Source organism: Pipra filicauda, unplaced genomic scaffold (genome assembly GCF_003945595.2).
Source record: "Pipra filicauda isolate LSUMZ 115617 unplaced genomic scaffold, ASM394559v2 scaffold137_size4652046_pilon, whole genome shotgun sequence".
In the NCBI taxonomy this organism is placed as follows: Eukaryota; Metazoa; Chordata; class Aves; order Passeriformes; family Pipridae; genus Pipra; species Pipra filicauda.
The window spans coordinates 3,233,803-3,253,026 of record NW_024103851.1 but is presented as its reverse complement, the minus strand read 5'-3'; the positions used below and the strand labels follow the sequence as shown (position 1 = coordinate 3,253,026).

General features: G+C 39.0%; 1 protein-coding gene across 1 annotated transcript in view; it reads left to right on the top strand.

The window, feature by feature from the left end:
* LOC120322625 (translation initiation factor IF-2-like) overlaps positions 1-18,936 on the top strand; it is a 35,857-nt gene extending 16,921 nt beyond the window's left edge. Inside the window, exon 4 of the mRNA XM_039378415.1 lies at positions 18,901-18,936. The gene's annotated coding sequence lies outside the window, so the exon portion shown is untranslated. The remainder of the gene's footprint in view (positions 1-18,900) is intronic.
* The last annotated feature ends 288 nt before the right edge of the window (positions 18,937-19,224 follow it).

Here is a 19,224-nt window from a genome sequence, read left to right as displayed (position 1 = left end):
ATCCAACCCTACTTTATCATTGCCTAGTATAGTTGTGTCAGTCAGGGGGCGGGGGAGGGAGGGGGGAATATCACATGGATAAAGGATCCGTCAAAATGTCTTTCTTTTTTTTTCCAGTTGGTGATGCAGTGAATTGGACAGACATATCCTGAGGTGAATTCAGACACTCCCCTAGGAAATGACTAGGTTTTTCCCTAAGACTTAAATCTACTAGCCAACATTTTAAAGTTAAAGCATTCTCAAATACCATGGAAAGCTTGCAGCCTTCAGACATTTTGCCAGTCTCTTAAATGATTATTTCAGTAGCTGGTGGATGTCCATTGTCCTAGTTCAAATGCACATACAAGGGCTTTGTTTGCTTTTTTTTAATGGCAATAGAAAAAAAAAGATAAACAGCATCTAAGTAATTTCCTCTTGGCCTTATGTAGCTAAAACTGCTTAGTGGCCATTTGTCAGTATCTTTTTCATAACATGTTACTGCTCTACTACTACGCTACTAGCAGAGCATCCCCAGTTAAAGTTGTCCCAGGTAAGATGTGACAACAGCATTTGTAAATCCAGTAGCATTCCATGGGCATTAAGGGCCCCCTGAGAACTGCTAGTTTATTCTCTCGGCCACCTGCATGCAGGCTCCAATCTTGTCAGGAATCCAGCCAATTTACTGGCCTTAATCTGTCCTTGGTGGACACTTGCCCTTACAGTAAGATACAGTGCAACATATTTGATATCTAGACAGGAGACATCTGAGATTAGTGAAATCTAAAGCATGAATTTCTCACCCACCAAGACCTCATGTGATATATCTATCTATATCTACCCCTCTCAATCTCTTTCTCACATCTGTCTATACCAGTTGCCAGCTTAGTCTCATTCTGAATGGAACACTGAGCTGTGCACCCACTAAACTGATCAAATAAAATGCATGTACTGCATCAGACGATACTTTGAAGGGACTGCCGGTGACTGTGCTCCCACCCTTACTCCTGTCATCGTACCCCATATTAGGCTGCAGTTCAGACAGACATTAAATCTCACTTTATAGCCTCTAGAACTGGATCAAAAAAGCCGCACCACTTCACTATAAAGTTATTCTGTTGATAGAAAGTCAGGACATCAAAAAACACTAAGGAGCTTGAACAGTTGGGATTTATACCAGATGAGGTCTTCTCTATTCCCCTGCAGCCAACATAAAACCAGCACAAGCTCTGTCTGGTTAATTTAGCAGAAAGGTGATCAGGTATTCACGGCAGATCAAGTTACTGCTGGTGTGTGACCCAGCAGCGTGCACAGCTCTCATTAATAACAGAGGACAACAGTCCCATGTACCTATACACATACATATACAAAAATGCTGTTAGAGCCTTTCATTTTCCCTGCAGTTATTTTTCCTTGCATGTCATTTATGTCAGACTATTTGAGTCCTCCTCTTCCTTCTTCTGTAATGAACATTCACAAGAGGCCGGGAGAAACTGATTCGCAGGAGATTTGCAGTGTTTCACAAGGGAGTAACCTGAATTACACCTCTCTGTTTCCCAGATTGGAGGTTTTTCCCTCAATTGGAGACAAGAAGAAATCTGCAGCTTAAGTTCATGCCATGTTGTTCAAAGAAAAGCAAGGACCTGCTACTCAAGAAGCCAAAAAATATATGCACTAGTGTGCCATGTTCCTTTTACTAAGGCTTAGTGCTACACCACTGCCTAAAGACCTTTAGCAAAACAAGCCAACCAAACATGGGATTCCAGGATCACAACTGATCCCACAATATGCCCCCCTTGCTTGAAAGTATCATTATATTTATTTCTTTGGTACTATTTTTTAAGTTTATCAGTCACAAAATTGAGAAAGATAAAATACAGTAAGATTGAGCTCTCTCCATCCAGATTTGAGGTCTTGGACTGAAAGACTAAGCAGATAGACCTCAAAAGTACACCTAACTAGTTATAGAAATTGGAGGTTTGGAGAGGAGCCCCATGGATCAAAACCAACCATCCGCAGTACTAGTCTGGCTGTAATCCTTACCAGTAGCAGTCCCAAGAGAAATACAATGCCAATTGGTAACTAACAGTAGCCAAACTTTCTGGCTCTTTTCAGAGTCCTTCAACAAGCCTGGACAGCCAGGGATCTACAAGTCTTAAGTGAAAGCGGATGTCACATTTTTATCAGTCATGTCAAATATGAATCTTGCCTACCAATTCAATATCAAGTATATGTAACAAATTGGAAGAGCTACATATCATTTTGCTTGAACCTAAAAGGTTTCTGTCCTGTAGTACTCTAGCAAATGAAAAGTCTGTGAAATTTTACTTGAATAAACATTGCAGGCTGGTGCTAACTTGTTATTGGTACTGACACGGACCAGAAATTGGCTAACCAAGAAAACACTAGACAAGGAAAACAATGTGAGATGTGATATGATGTATAATCCTGAGTTTTGAGCCAGTAAGATAAAGCCAAACACAAGTTTTGAAAATAATTACCAGAGTATTTAGGCAGGAAATATCTCTTCACAATCTGTACATTTACCCAGCACAGTAAGACCAGTGTTCCATCAAAGGCAGGAGAACATTTTACAATGGAGACCAACCATGGTTTTATGATTATCATCACCAGTTCAAGTAACCACCGTGAATAGCTACAGAGAAAAAGCAAGCTTGCAGAATATCTCAAAGTCAAAAACTAACTAGAAAAAAATCCTAAGCCACAAAGAATTGTTCTAGGTAGTCATTTTACATGCATTTAGGGTGAAAGACAATCCAAAGGAAGAATGCCAAATGCCATAAATGTGCATCTATCCTATGCTCATTGTAAGCTTTCAAATTTTCCCTTTCCAAAAGCATAGCAATAGTGCAGATGGATGAGTTCTTACCCTTTTTCTTGATCTATTATTTTACCCTCTCAATTTTATTCTGACCTTGGATTTCTTTGTTTATTTATTGAACTATTAAACTAGACAGAATCAGATTTTTTTCTACCTTTCCAGACATTAGTAGGAACACAAACAGGACTAAAACGCTTCCTTTTTTATGAAGTTTTCTGAATATATTTGGTGAATGATGCACGTGGTACCACACAGTACATAATCAAAACAGAGATATCAAAATGTTTGAAACTAGTGAATTTAACTCTCATACATCATGAGATGTCCTTCATAAAGATTAAAATTCAACTGAAATACTACTGAAACCTCCTCATTTCCTTCTGGTTATTCAGACAGGGAAGAGTATACTTTAGAAATTGAAACTGCACTAGACTTGCAAATTTTGGTTTGCAACTGTGAAGGCAGGGAATACATAGTTAATGCAGTATGATAGCCGATGCTCACAGGATTCTGGGATCTTGAGTTTAAAGAAAGAGAAATAAGTACTCACAAAACCCCATATGATACAGTGGGATATCTGAGCTAAGAACTGGAAATCTGACAACACTACACAAAGGGAAAATTTAACAAGGCTGACAGGAATCAAGGGAAGGTACTTTTCATTTTCCCAAGTAGATAAACCAAAGGAAATTCATAAGCAGAAGACAGTAATATGATCTAAAGATGACAGAGACCTCTACTCATCCTTCACCATATACGACTTCATGACTACTCATACTATGATCCACACATAGATTAAGATCAGCTAATGGATGGAAAACAGAAAAGCAAAGTAACAAGATAAAAATTATGCTGGTGAGCAATGAGAGCTTTATGGAGAACTTGCAGCCATGATATTATCTCCATCTAAATGTATATAAAAGTATTTGGTCAGTGAACTCCACTGTTCACAAGAATTTAATCTTCACTCACACTTGTGAGCAGACATCATGTCAGCTCCACTTATTGGGCTAAAAGCTCATCGTCCGGTTTGAACTTCTCATCTGGACATCCTTGACAGTCCCTGTGTTGCAATTCATTGCTCCTAAAACAGGTGACTTAGACAGGGTGGATGACTCAGTCTTTGGAAATCCAGGTCCAATTAATCTTGCTGGTTGCAAGGAAGTCACGGGAGGAGGCAGGCATCTGGCTGCTCCAGCATTGCCTGGTGAGACAAATCCCACCTGGGCTCTGACCTGTCAGCTCCCTAAGCGGTGCTTGCTTCCATCTGTGGTTCCTTCCAGGCAACCAGTGACCTCGCCTTTGGTTTCTGCATTTGCCTTCTTCACCTTTGCCTGATAAAAGTATCCCATACAATACTTCTGCTATTATAACATGAAAAATCCCTGCTCATGAAACTTCATAAACAGCATAGACTACTGCAAGCAAATCAAGCCTGTCCTTTGTTCTCTATGCTGGCTTCCCAAAAAATCCCAAAGAAGATGAGATTCCTCAGCTTCCTATAGCTAAAAAACATGCCTAATGCTTCAAGGTGATAACCACAATAATAACATCATTCCTTAGACACACTGGAGCCTACCAGAGTGAACCTTGTTTGTATAGGAAACTGGATTAAGGCAACACTGAGACGTAATCTTTACTGTCTTCTGTTCCAACCACAAAGCTGCGAGCTTCTACCTGCCATCTCCATCCAGGTAAGAGAAGCACAAACAACTAAGAACAAACAGAAACCTACAACTGTCAAGGTGCACCTTCAAAATTTATGTGCAGTAAGACAAAGAACAGCTCTGCAGAGCTTGGAAAAGATATGACTCATGAGCAATATGGAGGATGAAACATTCTGAGGTGGAGTAGAGGAAAGCTTAGTTTATAGTTATGCCCTCCAGATCCCACTCATTAGGCCAAAATGTGATTAATTTGTTGTACTATGCTGGGTTGTATAAGAGGATGTGCTGAGCCCTATTATATGAGCAGTCTAATATCACTGAGTGTACCAAACCATTAAAAGTTCCTTCATCCAGAGTCCAGCCTACTCAAGGAGGTTACAGACAGCCAGCAATCTACCTATGCTGTATCATCTTCGATGCAATTGTATCACTCCTCATATCTGTTCATAAAGAATAGAAGCAATGGTCAGATAACATTGACTTTATTAAAAAATTCTTGGAAAACACATAAATTCTTTTCGTGTTGATATTCTTTATATACCACACAAAAAGCAGCATATTTTTATGGTCTAAACCAGGCAATTTTAATGGAGCAGGGAGAAAATGTGTTGGCTTCATAGTCACAGATGCATTATACATTTATACATACTATTCTGGTAAGTTTTTTATAAGCCCAGTGATTGATTTGTATGCTCTGCCCCTTCTGCCTGGATGAAGGTCAGTGGGCCATATTCTACAGTCCTTATCCAGTTGCCTCTCCATTGTTTTTTACTGCCTGAGTCTGGGAGACATCAGTAAGAAAGCTGCCTTCAGCAAGAACAGATGAATAAAAACTTCAAAAACTGGTCCTGTATTTGGTCTGCTATCTTTTGAAAAATCTGTCGAGACTTGTGGTAACAAAATGAGGCTGTAGCTTCTCCAGACTCTGAGTTTTGAACAGCACAGACCGAACCACAGAGTCAAATCAGTGGCAACTCTTTCTGCATCCCAGATAGCAAAAAAACCCCAAAACAGGATCTTATTCTGTGGAGAAGAACAAGAACTCCTTGCCTCTTCCCAAGCACGTAAAGAGATAAACTTTAAAATGCAGCCTGCCAGCAGCAAAAGTGAGCTCCTCAGGCTGGAAGAAACTCAGGGATTTACTGAGGTGTCTTCCTCCCCAGGGCTCCGCTGGAGGCAGAGGAATGCTGCTGATGTCAAGCAGATGGTTGGCAGAGGGTAAGAGTTATCCTTACAGGTAGGCCAGCTTCAGGACGGCAGGATGTTTCACAATGCCAGCACAGTGCGCTGAGAGCAAGGCAGCCCGGATGCAAGCATTTCCAAATATGCCTGGGACAGGGCCTTGGTGGAGATGATTGAGGCAGTGGTGAATCTGCATGTGACAAAGGCATGAATCATAGGAATGAGGTCTGCTTTGGAGAAAAGGTAACTGCAGATAAATGTGAAGAAAAATGTCCTTCTCAATTAGTCTTGGATTCCAGTTACCTAGCAAGAAATGGAAAGCTACCCAGAACTGGGCACATGAGTAATAAGTGGCAGGTACACACCCTCCCAAAGGGGCAGATATTATCCCTACCATAACTCCTGATCGTTTTCCCACATTATTAACAGCAATGCAGTCTTATCTGGATGGCACTCCCACAAACTGGCCCACCTCAGTGCCCCAGCCTCATGTGCCAGGGGAGTAAACCAGTCCTTCCAACAAAATCAATAAAGACAGTAACAGTAAAGATAATACCTTTATCTGCAAAACCGAAGACACACAACAACCCATGCATGCTCACTACCTGCCCCTCTTGAGTTTAGGGTCAGATAAAGGACCTCAGGGTCCTGCCCTCAGAGAAGCTTGTGGTTTCTCTGGAGCTGAAAGACATGGGCATGGACTGCTCTGCCTTCAACAGGTTCCCTTGTACTTATTCCCAGGTCAGTTGTGAAGCTGCTGTTACTTGGACTCCATTTCATGAGCTGAGAAACACCTCCTTTCTATAGGGGATGAGGCCTCTTTTTTTTTTTTTCTTTTCTTCCAGAATGTCAAAGGTGCCCAAACATGTTTGGGCTTATACAAGAGACCCAGAGTGATTCTCATCCTCATGGATAAAATATATTAAACAGCAATGTTTTCCTGATGAAGAATGCAGAATTATGGATTTCGTACAAAAATCTCAGTCCTTGTTAACTCTAGAGTTTTTTCTTTAGTGTGCAACTGAGACCAGAGTACCACTCTGCTAGACACAATACTCATGAACCTGAATTTATACCATTTATTCTATTTCAATGCCAATCTAATTTTGCCTTGCTTTTCAAAAAGCTGAAGATTTCACAATGTTTTTCTTAACTAAAAGAAAAAAAATATATTTCCACCAAGGGAACCCTGATGACAACAAATGGGCTGCCAAGAAAAATAAAATAAATACATATTTCTCTGAAACAAGGTTACCCTTCCCTACAATACTGACCTGTGAGAAAGGGATTGCTTTGAAAGCATCATCTCCCTTATGCTATTTAAAGATAGGATATGGACAAGTTTTTCAAACAGTGTCAGGCTGGACATGATCCACCTTTCATCATATTTCAAATTAATTACCTTTGAAATGCAGATAGAGCAAACCACTGAGCTGACACCCACCTTCTCACATAATTTGCTAAGGTTTTTCTTATCATATAGAAATGTTACATCTGTTACTGAAGATTCAAACATGCAATCACATTTGGGCACAGACTGTTACACAGTATTTCTAATCTAGTCCTAGGAAGATTCCATATACATTTTCGGCTGGGCCAGAGTCCAAATCTGATGGGGAGAGAGGAGGGGAGAAGTGCTTAAAAAGTTTTAGACAAACAAGTCTTGTTAATTTTAGTGCAAGGTGAATATCTAAATACCCAAGCTGGCTTTGAGAATGCCAGCCTTAAACTCTTAGTGAAAAAGTTTCTAGATTTCCTTTCTCATCTGGAAAAAGCCTAAAATTTCCTTTACAGTGCTCAGAACTTCTCCTTGCTATAACTGTGTTACTACATACAAACCAGGAGAACCTGGTTCTCCTGGTATAAATAGGTTGCTCTAATTTCACTTTCCAATGTGCTTGACATGTAAGAAGAACAATTGTTTTAATTATTTTATGTGTTGGCATTGGGAAGAGATTCTTTCAAAACAAGTATGGTTGCTTTCCATCATCCTGGAGCACATTCAGAGCAATCCTGCTGAACTCACTGAAATTACCTCTGTGTAAATCTGGTTTTAATGAGGCAGCCTTGAACTAAAGCAGATAGGTATTTTTGACCAGTCATTGTCAAATTAATGTCTTTCACAAGCAGACTCAAAGGGCCAGACCAATTTCGATGTCATTGCATCTGCTCACATTAGAAGTACGTTTGGCTCAGAATCTTTTCGAGTGGTGTATTAGCCAGACAGTAGATCAATAAACAACACAGAGAAACAAGTATCTTGTTTAGAAGTGTGCAAGTGTTTCTACAGAGGAAGGAATATGACCATTAGGATGCTTTTCAAACTGTAAACACAGTTACCTAGATGTTTAATTCCCCTCTTAAACTGCACGATAATAAATACAAATAAGCAACTTCAAAAATCTGGTTAACGTTCTTTAAAGTAAATTATCAAACTATTATTTTTTCAAGTCAAGGAAATTCTATTTACATTCCTGCTTCTTCACTAACACACACCTAATATTTTTGGTCAAATGATCCTCAAAGTTGAGTATCCCCAAATCCCACAGGAGACAGGGAGCACCTTGGAGGGCCAGTGGCCAAGCTGGCCACTCTTTTGGCATCCTCAGCTCTTTGCAGATTCAGCCAACATTTATGTACTTAATCTAGATGTGGGGTGAGTTGTATACGATTAAACAGTATTTTAATTGTGACATAAATTGTCCAAGTCACTCTTTCCACATCTTTAAAAAATGTCTTTTGAAATGAATTTTGCTTATCTAGGAATATTTTAATAGACAGAATGCAATTCTGCCAAAAATAATCACACAGGACATGAGTAGGAATCTATTCAGTGTTTATAGAGAACCCACTTCTATTAAGCAACTGATCTTTGTCAGTCCCACAAGTGCTCACCATAAACAAGTTCACTGTATCTGTCCACACTGCCTATCTCTTTGCTTCCTCCTGCAATCTGCAGCACAACTAATATACCTGGACCTTCTAAATCCATTTGTTTTTCACCCTCTGGCTACTTACTGCCCTGGCAGGCTTTGCCCCATCATTAGCAGTGGGAAAACCTCTTAAAACATTGAGGGGAATAACAGGGCTGTTGGGGCCAGACAAGGAAATTGAGCTCCAAGTGCAGCGATAAGGAAGTGACCGGCAATGGAAGGGATTCTTTACACAGTGATGGAAAGGGGTGGAAGGAGGAGAGAAGGCATAGGAGTGGAAGAGAGTAAGATATCTGACTGGAAAACTCAGGAAATATTAAAGAGAAAAAAAAAAAAAGAAAAGAAAAAGGAGGCTAGAAATACATCTGCTCATCACTTTCATGAGTTCATTACAGCAGCAGGAGATGAATTTGAGATGAGTTTGAGATGAAGGAGATGAACGGGAAGACTTCAATACCAAAAAAAAGAGAAAAGCAAATGGAGTGGGAAAGGAATACATATTCTTTTGCTTTGACTAATTCTTTTGGCTTTGTTTTTTTTTCAGTAAGACCTGGCAGGGATTTGTTCTGACAGGGGCATTTCCCTGCACTATTCCTCTCTGGCTGCACTGGTCCCATTTCCAGCTACAAACTGACTTGAGGGCACTTCTAAACGAACGGGAAAAGCTTTGCTGGGCATATGGTCAGGCCCATACCATGACCCGGGCAATTAGAATGCATGGAAGCAGCATGTATTTTCTACAATCGAGAGCCACTTTTCTGAGTATTCTGCCACAAAACAACTTTGTGCTGCATGAAGAGGCTGCCATGGCATCCAGCTGCTACAAACACTTCCAAAGAGCCTATTTGTTTAAATGCATAAAACTTCATTTTCCCAACCTCTACCTCAAGTTCCAGTTACAGCTTTTTGGGAGGAAAACATACTGACTTCTGCATTTCTGTAAATGCTACAATTTCAAATTTCAGGAACTCTCTCTTTTCACATTTTTCTTCCTTTGGCTACTTCATGTTCCTTTTTTTCCCCCCTTACATGTTTGGAGATTGTCCAAAGAAATTAATTAAACTTGAAGGACATGATATTTGTTTCTTGTTTCAACCTCTTTCCCAGATTCCTGCAGCTGGGCGTTGCCCTTAATTAACAGCATTTTTGTTTGAAATCACATACTTAATGATCCCTATGTTCTCACTGTCTGGTTTTTCCTATTTCCTTTTTCTGTTTCTTTCTTGTTTTGTTTTGTTGTTGTTAAAAAAATATAAGTTTATTTATTTGCAAAGACTATACCGTTTATCAAAATGAATAATATCTTTAAGTGCAAAAATAAAAGCCAGGCCATTTTCTTTGCTTCTTTACTGTCTCAGCTAAATAGCTCTGTGGTTTCTATTTTTTTTCTTTCTTTTTGTGTGTGTTTCTAATTCCAGCTGTGCAACACACATCAAACCAGTCTGTGGTTATACTTCTTGGTAAACTATGCTACTTAACATTTCATTTAAAAAAACAATTAGACTTTCTTCCTCCCAAGAAAACAAAATGAAACTACAATAGTATTCTTTCAGTTACATCCACAGATACTGGATAGTTGATTTCCGTTGTACATTAAAAAAATATTTTTCTTTTTTGTTGGCAACACCACATATTTTAAATTTAATTAATGTTTCAAAAGGTAAACTGAATCAATTAGGATAACTTTTCAATGGAAATAGTGAGATGCAAAAGAAAGCATTTTTCAAAGTTAGTAGAAGGATCTTGTGTGACTTCCCTGTGAGAGGAAGGCAGCCAACTTGAAATCAGCTGAGTTTCATCAATAAAAGGAGAACGGGGCCTAGTGGAATCACTCTGGGACTCATCTGCTTGCAAAAACATTTTATTTCCACAGTAATGTTAAAAAACTGGGGGGGTTAATATAAGGATGCTTTTTTCCTCCCCCGGCCCCCGAATTGCCAGTGTCATTTTATCAAAAACAGCAAACGAAACACTTTTCCAAAAAACATTTGATGAACTCTTTAGAGTGCAAATCAAGATAAATTCTTGCAATAGAGAATTTATGTGACTGGAGTATAAAATGTTTAGAGCTTCATTATGTCTTGAAGAGAAAATGATGTTACACCACCCTCCTAGGAGGTTTTGTTCCTCAGCACCTCCTTTGTGGTAGGTGGACAATAACACACTGATGATGTGCCAGTAACCATTAGAGAAGGGTAGCAACTATGCAAGGTGATCTTCATGGGCCAGCAACTGTGCAGTAAAACCAACACTCCTTTCACATCCCTCTTCTCGCCCTGGCTCTGCCGATGCATCAGGAAAAGGACTGTTCTTTTTCAGTTTGTGTGAGGACAAACAGTGACTTCACAAAAGGACGAGCATGAGGAAAAACAGCCAGGTCAGGCAGCATAATCTGAGGAGTCTGAGGTCCGAAAGAGCCCATGACTAACACCTACCAGCTTTAAAGCCCATGCCCACTTTAATAGTTTACAAGAGCAGCAACACTGTTTTATGAGACCCAAAAATCATCCTCCTCTCTTTTACCACTAGGAGTGAGATAATGTTACCCTGAAACCATTAAGAAACAGTAATTCTACTTGCCATATTCAAAACCAGTCAGATTTTAAGTACAGGCTACTACTGGAGCCCCAAAACCTAGGAAAATCTGTTTTTCATTAAGGCTTTGAGTCATATGCCATTCATCTGCATGCATGGCACCCTACTGATACTGGCTTGTGGGACTGACACACAGAACAAAACCAGTGTGTAGCTCCTTCCATGCTGCATTTTTCCAGTGGACGTATTTCAACCTCAAGCTGTAAATGGCTAAAAATGTGGGCACTGCCTCTCTTATGACTCATGCCCAAACTTCCCACTGATGCCACTGAGGAGAGGTATGTAGGAAATGCAGGATATATTGCCTGTTCTCATGAATGGAGGTTATAGCACCTCCTTCAAAAAATTGTTCTCTTAATTATCAGGAATGACATCTGCTTTTGGTGAGAACAACTCAAATCAGCTAAAAGATTATGGGGAAATGACCTCCTACTTTCACCTCTGTAGTTACTAGGTAATCATTTGTCTTTCTTATAAAACAGGAATCATATTCCTTTTACATTGAGATAAGGGAAATGGAACATATCCAGCAAAAAATGCTAACTATCCTCCAGCAGACCACAGAAGTCAGACAGATGCCAGCATTAAAGGAGGCTAATGTTGGTAGACAGGAAAACAACTGAAAAGAGCTTTTCCAGAATTCACACACCCCTTCTCGCCCCCGAGTTGTTCAGTGAAGGATTACAAAGTCTCCGAGAACATGAGCTAGCAGAGCATGCATGACACACAGAAATGCCTGTGCAGTGAAACCTAAAGGACTGGGTTCTGCAGTGGTCAGCCAAAGACACTTTGTGTTGATGATGTAATATTTGTAACTTGATAGTCTGCTTGAGAAATGTGAAGAAGTAGTTTCTGGAACTATTTTGATCTGCCTTGGAGCCTCCATGTGTACTTGCAGCTGAACAGTTAAAATAAATCCACTTCAGAAAAACACTAATGTCTTCATTCGTTGAACTTGATGGGTAGCACGAAGCCCATCTCTCTTCTGGAGCTCAGTAGTTTGGTTAACAGGCCAGACAGCATTGTTGACAATACAAATTACTGAACTAATTCCTTTCATACACGTTGATAAAGAGATAAGATAAACCCCAACGCAGTACAGGTGTTTACACTGATGTGACACTTTGGTACCTCTGATTATACTCGTCTGCCAGGACTACCAATACATTTGTATTTAGAAGTCGTTGGCTGAAGAAACTGGGAACAGGAGGGGAGAATGATCATTCCTCACACACTTGTAACACACGTACATGAGCAACAGTAATGTTGCTCAAAGTATGAACAGTGAAAGGTGGATTATTCTTTTTTCCTGGTGAGACTGGGCCAAAGCTGTAAGGAATATGAGTTGAACAGGGAAAGGAACAAAGTAAAACAAAAGGCTTTCTTCCCTGAGTCAGGAAAATGGGGACTTTTCCTGCTCCCAGCCCTGTCTCGACTGTGCTCCAAATGGAAAACATTTAATTCACACTTGGGGCAGGAAGCAGGATTCACTCCTCCTGTATTTAGGCAAGCCCACTCCAACAAACCCCTTTGTTCTCTCAATCCTGCAAACTTATAATCAGACTCAAGGATATCAACCGTAAAGCAGTTTACGATTTGGTATTATGAAAAAATGTATTCCATCAGCACCTTAACAAATTAGGCAAGTACACAGGCACTCTCCTTCCCACCCCTTGTCCAGAATTTCCACTGGGAACAGGTGCTTGAGGCTCCTGGTTCCACCACCACCATTCCTGTATCGCACCTAGCTTTTATATGACATTTGTGGAATGAGGATAGTTACTGTTCTGGTAAGATGATCTTGTTTTCAATATGCCTCATGATGTCCCACATAAAGCTGTACCAGCATGTTTTCAGAAGGTAGAAAAAAGGTGCAAACACAATAGAAATAATAATCAAGCAAGCTTAAGCAGTGGGGGAAGGAAATGAGCTAATTTCCAAATGCTCAGTGCCCAGTCATGGAGACCAAGGGCAGGTAAACAGGAAAAGAGAGGAAGGAGGAGGTCATTACACCTTTGGCTGGAGAAGTTGCTTGGGGTAGTTGTTTGAAGCAGCTGCTGCACTTATTTTTAAAAGGTGAGGAAAGATGTAGGCTGAAGGACTGTCCAAGGCAGTCTAGACCTTGAACGGGCTATGGAGTCCATACAGCCAGCCATACGAGTCAGTTGAAACATTGTGATGATGACTTAACGTTGTTAGATGTTTATTAAGACTCCTACTAAATGCATTTTTGTTCTTGTAAATTTTTGTAATTTTACATTACTGTAAATCTACATGTTTAATTCTTGCTTTGAGTTATAAGTAAAAATGCATCTTGGCTAGTGATGAAGTTAGCAATCTAACTCATGATACACACTCAGGGAGAAGATGAAAACCTCCCCAGTGTCAGCTCCCTCACACTTCATTCCATTTATTTTCCTTTGAATAGTGGGGACTGAAACCTGTAAAAATACAAAGTCGGATCTGTTGAATGGGCCAGACTCACTCTGGGTTCATGGTGGTTTGCAAAAGTAGAAGCCCGTAAGTTGACAATTTACCAGAAAAAAGTGCTGCTGTCTCAAGGCATAAAGATAGATTTCTCTCCATACTAAGGGTACCAGGAGTGGCCAGGGGCATATTCTATAAAGAGATTTTGGTGCCCAGCCATGCAATGGGCAAGTCAGGCAGCCTGCTGCGAGAGGCTTCATGGGTCATGATCCAGGGCGAATTGTCATGCTTCCCTACAAAACACATCCTAGGAGTGAAAGTGTAGAATGCTTAGGACACCACAACATCTATGCAGATTAGAACAGGCCTAGCAACAGTTAGGCATCTGAAAAGCCTCCCAGTCTCTAAATGGATCTTCTCTTAAGTCTTAAAAATGTAGGGAGGTAGGGCCAGCAAATCTAAGGAATTTGTTGATTAAGTGACTTCAATCAGTGGGAATTTTGTGGGATTCTGGACTCAGCTATCTTAATGGGAACTATGACAATAGGACATTGGTGATGATACGGGTTGTCTTCCCTCACGGTTTAAGAGAGACACTGGCAGAACAAACTGTAATTTTAATTTCCCTGCTTCTGTTTCAGGGAATCTTTGCATTTTCATTTAATTCTCCTCTTTTGTTTGCTGCTTTGTATTATTCTCTCCTTATCCCAATAATCCAAAAAATGTTATTTTCTCTCTAATTTGTTCCCTTAGATGGCAGGGTAGGGAAATGGAAAACAGAAGTCAGAGACCTTGGGAGTATAATGAAAATGAAATCATGTGCCTCCAGATTAAAAAGAGGAAATGTGTTAAACCTTTAAAAATACAGATTAATCAATTATGTATGCAAAAGAGGACACAAGAATTACAGTCATGAAAAGTGGAAGGAAATTCAGAAGTACAGTATATGCCTCTGGGATCCTCCTGACTCAAATCCAGCAAAGGGATGTATTTTCCCTCCATGCTTGCCCATAAATCCCATGAATGTCAAAGGGACACTGTTCATTTAGAATAGGCTCAAAATTTAGGTTTAAAGAAAAGAAAAAGGTTTCATAAAATATTATCATAACAGCAACAGCTTTAAAAATTTTAAGTACATTTCAGTGACTACTAAGGGGGAAAGAAAAACAGAGAATTGAACTTCCATCACATTGTTACAATTCCCACATCAGAGGCTATCATTTACAGACACTACTATATTTCCTTTCATTACGCATTATACTAGTGGAAGAGGCCTGTGTCAGCCCAAAATGGATGCACCAGGGAACTGTATGGGGAAGTACCTTGGAAAGGATACCTTGTGCTCTTTAGGATAATCTGATTACCTGGCCTGCCAGCAGTACTGTAGAAAAGAGAGGGATCAAAATGCCACCAACTGAGTTTAATATTTGGTGTTCTGCTGTTGCAATCCTTGGGAGATACTCAGGGTTTCTTCTAGGTAAGAACATATAGAAAGAAAAAAATTAAGTGCCCATTTATAGATGCGTGCTTGAAGGGTCAAATTTTATCCTACCAAATTATCTGAAACAGTAAGCTAATTCTTAAAACCAACACAGACGTAATTCCTAACAGTGCTGGTGGTGTTTATCTCTTATTCTGACTAGGTTTCCAGGACCACATCTTTTACAATGAGGAGTGAATATCTCACTGTCGTGTTGACAGTTTACATAAATGTAAAACTTAAGTTTTTATACAGAAATACAAAGTGATAGAAATCTCCTGTTGATGCAAATCCAAATACTTATTGTCTCAACCAATCAGCAATATGTTAAGAACATTTTAATTAGTGCCAAATGAAAACCAACAGAATATTTCCCTAGACCCTATTTCTAAATTTTCAGAACTTACTCTGAACTTGCTGTAAAACTAGCTGGGTTGCATTCTAGGGTCTCTTGCAGAAGAGCTTTTCTAGATCTTCACCACTCTGGTGGTTCAAAAGCTTCTAGTTTTAAATATATATATATATATTTGTGGTCAGTGGTTTTCATTTGTGTTTGTATCAACATTGACCTGAATAACACTGAAATACTGCTTTCCCTACCCGCTCTTTATCCTTCCTACCACTGTAGAATTATATCCTTCTCCCAGACTTTGCTTTCCTGCTTTCATCTCATCCATCAAACTTGCAGCTCCTGGATCATCCAACCAGTGCTTTTTTGTGTAATATGCAAGGACACAACTACACTCACAGTAATTCTAGCTGGCTCTTACTCATACCTAGCACAACACTTTCTAACTTCCGTATCTCTGTTGGAAATGCCTCACCAGTGCAATCGGGATGGCATGTTACTGCTTGTGGCCATGTATCCATCAGCCTTTTTTGCAGCAGTTGTTGGCAAGTCAAAAGTTCCTGTCCTAGGGCAGAAATGCTTGTTATTAGATGCTAAATGAACATTTTCTACTGTTAACTATCATTGTATTGTATTGTAACTCCCTAACTCCTCAGAATCATTCAAGCAATACTTTCTGTTGGGTAGGCATTCTGATTCTCACAAATACTGACAATATCTTCCAATTTGGAAGGTCTAGGAAACTTTGTTAATATAAATCTAATTGTGGCATTCATTAAGAAAAATATTAAATAAGGTCCCACATTGGCTTCTTGTGAACTCTACTAGCTTCATGTTAGAAAGCACTAAGAGTTTTTGAATAGTTACAGTAAAATAATATTATTTCTGTTGAGAGAGAACCATTTGTCACAGTCAGTAGTAAAAGGTGAATATTAACAAACAGAAGAGATAGTTATACTGATGTCCAAGGAGATTTTGTTTCTGGGTTTACTTCTGTCCCCAAGGACTTTTTAGGTCTGTGAAAGACAAATATATTTTCTTACCAAAGTATCTTTCCATTGTGTCAGAATTGTCCATAGTGAATAGTTCACATTTTGTTCTTTCAGAAAGCAGCTTAGCACTGTTGACATTATGGAAGCTTTCTCTAAAGTAAAAAATGCACATTTAATATAATACATAGTTATGACTATGCTATTGAGGTGTTATTGTAGGTGTCATGGAATATCACCAAGATCTCTGTAGAATCTGCATCACTTTGCAACAGATTGGCACTTGCTCTTTTTCTATATGTTACATTAAAGCTTGCAGCAACTAAAAAACGCAACTATGTCATTGTGTCTTTGCCCATACACCATTTGAAGCATCCACCAATTTTCATAGTTAGCAGAAACTTCTTAGGAATGAAAATAAGTTTAACTCATGCTTAAGAGATTTCTTTGAGATCCCTCAGAACAGTTAGATAACATAATCTAATACATTAAATTTTGGTTTAATTTAACTAATGGATGATTACTTTTCCTTTAATAGTATATCTAGGTATATTATTTCTACTATTTTTTCCACTACATCTTGCTTTTTTCCCCCACTTCATTTCTCCATCCTTTTTTTTTTGGGGTGGGGGGCTTCTTTTCTGAATCCATTTGCAAACTGCAATCCTATTTGGAGATATAAAATTAGTTAGTTAATTAAGTCAAATATACCGATAAGCAAACATTATCCCAGTGTGTATATCTGAGGAAAGCATTCTATCTTTACATTTCCCAAAGAATCAAATGCTGTGATTTTGTGAAAGGAAGCAAATTATATTAAGAAAACTGTTGTCACTACAACTTTGGAAGTTTTGTCCTTGTGAAAGAAAAAAAGGACCTTTGTTGCACAGTGGTGTCAACCTGCAGTAAATACTGTGTTTGTGCAGTTGTGCTATTTTATTTAAATACAAAATAATTATCACACCCCATGATAAAAGCTGAGCAATGTCACAATTATACACACATGTAGTGCTAAACATCACAGTTTTCTAATCATTCAAAAGCTAGAAGCATTTCCTAACTCCCTTTCCAATTTGTTTCAACATTAAGGAATATATCCACTCACAATTATACACACTGACTTTATGAGGCAACTTAAAAAAGATGTTCAGCCATGGCAGAGACTATCATGAAGGAAGCAGAAGTGAGTGTTTGGGGCAAGGTCCTATTATGTTAGGTGTTGACTCATTCAAAGTTGGTTGCAGATGGATAATAGGTAGTACACTGTGATTTCTGTGTAGCAAATGGGTGTTGGGAAGAGATGCTGTATGCTCTCGGTGGTTTTCAAGCTGTTTCCACCTCCATGATGTTGCCCTTCCAGTGACCTTTCTTCAGAATTTATTTTGAAAACTAAAATAGGCTTTCCAGGCTACTTTGAAATTACTTTACTTTAGGATCAGCTTACCTTAAAATAAAAAAAAAATAAAAATTGTCAGTGATAGTTGTCTGTTTGTTCCTCTCAAGTTTCTAAACTAGAAGTTATTGTGATCGCTCAACTTTTTTGTCCCATATGCACTTAACTCATAAGCAACCACACAACATAATGATTTTGTATAGCATAGGACACATTTACTATAGTAACAGTTAGATGTTGTCCCAGTAGCTTATTCTGACAGCACTTCTGCCCCTTAAAAACAGATCAACTTACTAACAGTGAGTGCTTTAGAGGTCCAACACAGGTAGGCCTGACCTACCTGTGTTTACAGGATTGATTTCAACATCTGTTTTTAAAATTCCCCTATTTCATGTATTTCAACGTAATTTACTTTGTTGTTCCTAAGTCTTTTTTCCACAACTTTCCATAGCCTAGCTCATGCAGTTTAGGCAGCATTCTCTTAAAAATATCATGTTTTGTAAGACTATGTACAAAATGTGATCTGCAAAGACAAAATATTAAGTTGCTATTTTAATAGGGCTACTTGTCCTGATCAGTTGATTCATCCACAAATTCAGCTAAAATGAAGAAGTCAGATGTCTGTGCCGTTTCCTAAAAAGCACTACCAATACCCAATTATACATTCCCCTCACCCCAAACTGCAGCTAATTTTCATCTGCTCCATATAACACAAACAACATTTGTTAATTATCGCAATCCAGGCACTATTCAATGGAAGTCTTAATGTGAATTCAACACTTTCATTAATTTACTGGAATTTCCCCCAAAATGCACACATTTGACAATGTGCAAGCAACACTTGTTTTATTTCATACTGTTTCTTAATGACTGAAAGGCATGTGTTGATTTTTCGCTTTGGCGTTTAGCATTTATGGTGTTCAAAAGCTGGTATTTGTGTTCCGCAGCATGTTCAGAAGTGTTGAGGAAAAATAATTAATTTCACTTTCGAATAAACATCAGAAGTCTCATAAAGAAGGCAAAGAAAACTTTTTGAAGGTATTTTAAATCTTTGATTTCAAACCTAGATGAAATATGGAAGGTTAAACTCCAAGCCTCCTGCCTCCTTCTTTCATCTGAGAACTGCTCTCATAGAGCAAGAAGTCCTGGAGACCTGGCTCCCAGAGCAGGCACTCAGGTAAGATGTTTGGAAAACAGGCAAGATTCCGTGAGAATGTCATTAGCACTTTGTCAGAAGGGTTTTCAAAGAGGTAGACTTCTGGAAAATTCTCTATTTTAAAAACATTAACTTTTTAAGGAATTTTCTGCTGAACTAAGTTTTCAATGAAGTGTCACTTTAAGCAAAGATGAGACCATGATGTGAAATCCAAACCATAAAGACATGTATAAGT